A 6,857-nucleotide genomic window follows, 5' to 3' on the forward strand; every position below is an offset into this window, starting at 1 on the left:
TTCACCAAATCCCTAATGAATCTGATTAAGTGATTACGGCCGTTTCAGCTATCTAGCTGCAGTGGGCTCTTCTTCAAATCAATCTTTGCCCTGACACACATTGCAAGAAACTATCCCCACAAGTAGAGTCTTGTGTAAGTGTCAGGCTAGAGATATATCCATTTTTAGTGTGTTTGTGTGGGGAGAGTGAATATACAATTCAAAGATGCAATGATAACAGAAGTGCCATATATATGGGATGAGCTAGATATTTCCAGATGCCTGAATAGGAGAATGTGCTGATTACTTATGCTGTTAATAAAACATGCTATGATTTCTTTCCTGACAAACCAGAACTCAGAATTTAGCATTCCCAGTATGGGCATTATGCAAAGATGTTTAGAATGAAATCTCCAATTAATCTTAACTACAGCATGGTTACAGAAAACTCATATATAATTTACATCCTTCTGGATACAAGGCACCAGGTAGATGGGAGATTCTAACATCCCCCAAACGTCTGTCTAGAAGTTTTGAATGAACAACATAAATCATGATTCCGAACTTACTGTCAAATTACTGTGGGAAGTATCTGTGATTCCACTTTTATAGCCTCTTACTGTCTTCTGTTGCAAACACAACATATGAATAAGGCTGTGCCTTTTCAGTTATCGCTTACGTAAGCCCAGGTCAGGCTCTAAGAGGGAAGCCGGGCGAAGCTTCCCTCGAGCCAGGGACGAAGGGCCACGGACCGAGTCCTCCAGCTCCATGAACTGCTGCGAGCAGCTTTCACTGCCACGCAAAACATTTCCACCCGCTCCTTGTAACCTGGCTGCGCCAGGCCGACACGCCGGGCGCTGCGGCGAGCCGGGAGCAGGCGGCGGGGAAGGCCCGGGGGAAGGCGGGGGAAGGCAGGCGAAGGCAGGGGAAGCAGGGCGGAGCCCGCCGGGCGCCACCGCCCCGCCGCAGGTGCGGCCGCCGCCCTGAGCCTCGGCACCCCCGGCTGCCGCAGCGAGGGAAGGCGGGAGCGCGGCGTCGCCCGGAGCGGCGAGCCCGAGCGAAAAGGCGGCCGGGGAGGCGGCCGGGAGCCGCCGGCTCCGCAATGGCGCGGCGCCCAGGGGAGGTTGCCAAGCAACCGGTCCGGCGGCTGCGGCAGCGCGCTGCGCAGGGGGAGCGCCGCCGCCCGCGCCCCGGAGACTCCCGCAAAGCCCCTCTGACACACGGCCTGCGACAGCGGGACAGCTGCCCCCGGCAGCTTCAGCCGGGCCCGGTCACACGGGAGATTCCGCAGGGAAGGAGCAGGTGTTTGGGGCAGATAGCGGCAGGAGAGGCAGAAGTGGAGGGGGTTGCTGAGGAGAACCCGCCCTTCAGAGCCCGCAGCGAGGGACAGCGGAGCCCCGCCTGGCGACATCCCGCCCTTGCTGTCCCCCAAGAGCTGAGCAGCGATGGAGCCAAATTCGGGCTTTACCATCAGGGCGGGAAGAAACCGGGGGGATCACCATCCCTCCTTCAGCTGAATTTCTGTACCGTCTGTGTTGGATACAGTCAGCCATGCTGCCTACTGCCTGCAGCCAGCCAATTCCCCTGCTCCGGGTGGGCGGGTGTGTTGTGGGGCTTTTTTAAATAGGAAACGGTGACTGTAAAACCATAGAAACGGTCCTGGAGAGTGGGGTGCTGCGACACTTTTTTTTACATCATCTCCACTCATTTCAAGCTGTTGGTATATTTTTTATAAAAAAATAAATAAAAAAACAAATTAACTGCATCCACTACATGCCAAAACCCCAGAGTTTTGACTCGGTATATGTGAGAGGACATGAGGGGGTACCTGTCCAGTTTGTAACTTTGCAAAATAAACAAAGAAAACCTGGATATAAACGGAGAATTTTCTAAATAAGCTTGCATTTTCAAAGATAGCTGACTAGTGACTAACACAACTTGAGAAACTTCCAAACCCAAAACACAATAGGCACAGAAAGCATGAGGACCATCCCACATGGGGAAACAAATATCTCCATGGATAACAGATGAGAATTTCCCCCCCGGGAACTGTACTGACGCTGACAGGCTCCCTGCAGCTGCACAGCACCAGCTGCCAAGGGGATCCTGCAGGAGTTAATGCAGCTTGAAAGAAGCATTAACTCCCTGGATATCTATCAACCTTCAAGGGCAGGATGCCACAAAATGTTTCCTCATAAGCACTACTCATGCCCCTACTATGTAGCTGCACCTGGAAACATATCAGAGTCTCTAAAGGAGATGGAATCACACACACAAAAAAGCACAACTACAGCATGACTACAAAAAAGCACAACTACAGCACAACTTCCTTTCTCATACATAGTCCCCACCAGATTCCATTTTGGCACTGGAATGGAAGAGTTGGCTTTGTTTCAGTAAAATGCCACTTCAAATAAACCAGAAGCAAAGTGGTTTCAGTGATTCTGTAAATTAAGTCACAGATGAGGTCCCATATTTACTTTAAAATATTCTTTTAGTCTTATGACAGTTTATGGTTTGCAGTTCTTGCTATATCCTTAGGGACAGAGTGCAGATGGGTCCAAGCCAGCTACTAGTTACAGGTTGTGATGTCTCATGCTAATTACAGATGGGGCTGACGGTGCTATTTATTACTGAGATACTTGACACTGATCTCTCCAGTTTTCCTTTTATTTCCCCCCCCCCCCCCCCCCCCCCCCCCCCCCCCCCCCCCCCCCCCCCCCTTACTCAGTTATGCCAAACTTGAAGTGCTGGGGCTAAAATTTTACAGTTTTGCCTCAGACCAATTTTTGGACAGAAGCGTCAACTCAAATGAAACTATTTCTGTGAAAAAGGCTACGTATATGTATTTACCCTTAAAATTTTATAGCTGCTAATTTTAAAAGCATGAATAAGTCACATTCTGAATTTGGGACTTTTTCTTTTGGAATGGTATCTATAATACTTGTCTAGAGTTGAAAAATTTTGAAAAATTAGTTTGCATATATTTGAAAGAACACCCCAGAAATTTAAAGTATGAATTGCAGAGACAATGCATTTTTCTGTTGTTTCATTGTCTATCAGAGGGGATTTTCCTTCAACTGAAGTCTGTCATTGTGGACTCTGCTGACCTAGGACTGGAAATGTTTTCATCTTTTTGTTCTAAATAGTTCTGTATGTTGGTTATTAAAGAAAGCAAACCAAACAAGAGGGAAAAAAACTCCCAAAAAATTAAAAACCCAGAAGGAAATATAGAAGGAAAAGGAGGCATTTAGAAAAAAATGGAGACATATCTCAGACTGAAGACCGGCAGCATAAGAAACCTCCAGGGAAATGATACATGTAAGAACTGTCTGCCTGGATAAAGCAACTGTCTCAAAACTGGCTGCAGTAGTCCTGCAGGCTGGTTGGAGAGACATTAAAAACTCAAAGACTTGTAGATTATTATGATCAAAAAATTCGTCTAAGTTTATCAATTTGAAATCAAAGGAGACCAGGCTGGGGAACAATCAAGGAAAAGGGAAGGCAGTGCAGTGGAACAAGCAGGGGAGGCAGTATAATGGAGCAAGCAGAGACAGGAGATAGCAAAAAGCTTGGGATGAATGGGCAAGAGAGAGAATAAAAACCTGAGATAACGAGATAACTGGACTGGAATTAACTGGAAGGATGGACAAAAAGATGGGAAAAGGAGTTTTTAAATGTGACAAGAGCTCTGTGAAGTGTGTGTAAATATATAATAACTCATTTGTATATGTATCAATGTTGTCTCTCTAAAATTGTATACAAACACTCCAATAAAAAGTACCTATTACTGTAGGAAGAAGGACTGAAATGACAGCATAGACTTGAGATCTGCTTTAGTTTTGGTGCATTTGTCAGTAGATACTGTAATGCAATATTCACTGCCTGATGTAGCATGCAATATGGATGAGCTCTTAAAAGCAGTGAGACTTGTTTTGGAGACTTCTTTGATTCGTTGGTGCTGCACAGGGATCAAAAGTAGTGACTAGTGGGAAGGGGCAATGAAGGATGATAACTATGTGTCCTTCATGCAAGGTCTGTATGCTGTCTTGGACAACTGGCCATGCCACAAGTAGGGTTTCCCTTCTCTGGCATCAAATGCCTGTATCTATTGCCATCTGCATCTAAACCTTTCATATTTCTGGAGAAAAACAAATCCTGTAGAGGGCAATTCTTCTGACTATTTCAGATATCTACCTTAAGAGGAGACAAGTTGTGCCCTAGAAGTGCCTGTCTCTCTGGACTGACTAAAAGGGGCAAGAGATGAGTACTCAGTACTGCCTGATGGCAGGCAGTTTGCTCAAACCACTGTTTTCACAGGTGACTACAAATCATATGTGTGATTTCTAGAATGTAAAGACAGCCTGAATTCAGTGTTCCACAACCGATTGATTGATTGTTTGACTTGATTCTGCCTCTTACTAGCATACTTTTAATGTGATTTTTTAGGTGTGAAATATTTAGTGGATCCTCTTACTTCCATACCTCCTTACTAAATATCAGCCACGTATTTTGTACCTATTACCATTGATCCTATTTTGTGTTTTAGGAAACAGGACTGCATGTGGTTTGGGACTCAGAATGACATATGAAATTATATGGGTTCATACACTTTGACAGAGATGGGGAGAATTGAATATTCCTGTTTTAGTATTCAACAATATGTATTAATGACTGTAATTTTAATATGCATTATGTATTACAGTTCTGCCAAGTGTCCAAAGCTTCACACTACAGACATCTCTACAGTTGAGTAACTATGTATTTTAAATGAAGATGTCACCAGTGGGAGACACATAAGGCTGGATGTATATTCAAAATTTGGCAACCAAAAGGGAAAAATTAAACCAAACAGCACGAAATTAGATCCTATGATGAGTAATATGGTTGGTGATTTGTGCAGAACACAGCCAAATGGATATATAGGATTTCCCAGACCATCATACAGGAACTGTTAGAACGTTAGGGCTGCACCTTCATCCTCTCCACATCCCGTGCAAAGGCAGAGAGCAAATATCATCACTGTTCCCTGGTGACCTGACCAGCATGTTTGTTTCCCTGGGTAATGAAAAGCTCAGTCAGATATATAACATTAGAAAGCATTAAACAAGTCTCTATTAAATTTAGAAGATTTTGTTTGATCTGAAAGGAAACAGAGTAGTTAATTGGCCCACAATTAAATAGAAATGCCATTAAAAAAATCCTGAAACAGTTTGCCAGGCCCAGTTTCTGTTTGCCTTTTATAGTGTCCTCCAAACCCGTCATATTAAGACATAAACTGAGAATATTTTGAACACTATGAAAACATCTTTATGGATCAATTTATCTTAAGGGACAAAGTGCCTATGGCTGACACATACAGCTAAGTAAGAGCAGGAAGGTAGTACCACTGTTCCATCAAGAAACTTGAAAGGCCTGAGGGAACAATGCAAATTCATAGTCTAGGATCAGAGGAGATGGTTATGAGTGTTTATTCTGACATTCTGCCCAGTGTGGATTATACCAGTCCCCTGATTTAAAAAGAGTCTCAGCTGAAGCACACCAAATTAATAAGAAACCCTTAGTAAGTTACCTTATGCCAAAGTATTATTGCAATAACATGGGTACAGAGTTTCATACGTGGACATCACTTTCATGGGTAGTGGTGTTAGGAAAAAAAGGAGAAGTGGCATAGAAGTATGGAAATGTGCCAGAAATGGAAAGCTGAATACTTGCATCATATATCTGCCCCAAACTAAATTTTATAGTTCCTGATTGTTTTCATAACAAGTAGAAAACAATTAAAAGCTTTAAAGTTCAGTCACTTTGTTTAAAAATGCAGATTAAGTTTCAAGGTAACTTAAAAAAAGTGGAGGCTTGTTCATTATAATATTTTATAACTATGGGAAAAAGAAGGATTGCTGAAGGCAATCTACAAATTCTAGGCTAAAATACAACTTTAGCCAATTGTAACTGGACTATTTGGAACTGAAATTTGTTCAGTGGAGTTTGATAATTTTTTTCCAGTTCAGAATAATTTTCTAAGTGTACAGGTTTTTTATATACTCCATTTCCATTTGTTGGTACATGTGAATAAAACAACAGAGCAGATGTTGAAAACCTCCTCAGGAGGGTTTTTCCATTCCCACTACGTTTGAGCCAGCAAAACAGGTTCTGATTAGAGGGAATACAGGAGCTCCCTAAAGAGTTCTTAGAAGCATTCCTTGCTCACAGCATCACTTGCAACTTGGAGCTGTACCACTGCAAGGACGTTTTCTGACAGGAGCGGTGCATGCCACACTGCTTGCTTCCATACAGAAACATGGATACCCTTGTCAATATTTCCTTTACAATGTATTCAACTCCTTTTTTTCATATAAACTCAATTTGAATACCCTTCTAAAATTTCTCTCTCCCCTACCCTACATTTGACTGTTTCTTGCCCGTCAGTCAGTCTTCTCTAGATTCCCAGATATTTCCTCTTCTTACCACAATTCCAGAGCCGTTTGCCCATCCTCACAATATTTATACCACCTCACCAGCTCACTCCATTTCTGCATCATATTCTTCATCTTTCTCACTAAGGACAGATTATTTTGAGAATGTGTGAATTCATGAACTAATTTGGAAGTGAGGTCAATACTGAGAAAAGCTATATCATCCCTTTCCCAGCAATGGAGAACAGTTCTCCAGAGTTCCCAGCCTCTGCCACTCCACAGAGCAAGATATCAGCATGAGTAATAACACCCAAGTATCCCATATAACATTAAAAGTCATCACCATCATCATTCCCTGAGGCTTGTGTTCACTTTTTTTCCCCCTGAAGAATACTAGTGGAGTTAAATACCAGATTTCTCTGTGTGAGAGGAGCCTGCCTTCAGCTTGGCTTAAAGGGCCAA

This window comes from Sylvia atricapilla, chromosome 7, assembly GCF_009819655.1.
Source record: "Sylvia atricapilla isolate bSylAtr1 chromosome 7, bSylAtr1.pri, whole genome shotgun sequence".
NCBI classification, from domain to species: domain Eukaryota; kingdom Metazoa; phylum Chordata; class Aves; order Passeriformes; family Sylviidae; genus Sylvia; species Sylvia atricapilla.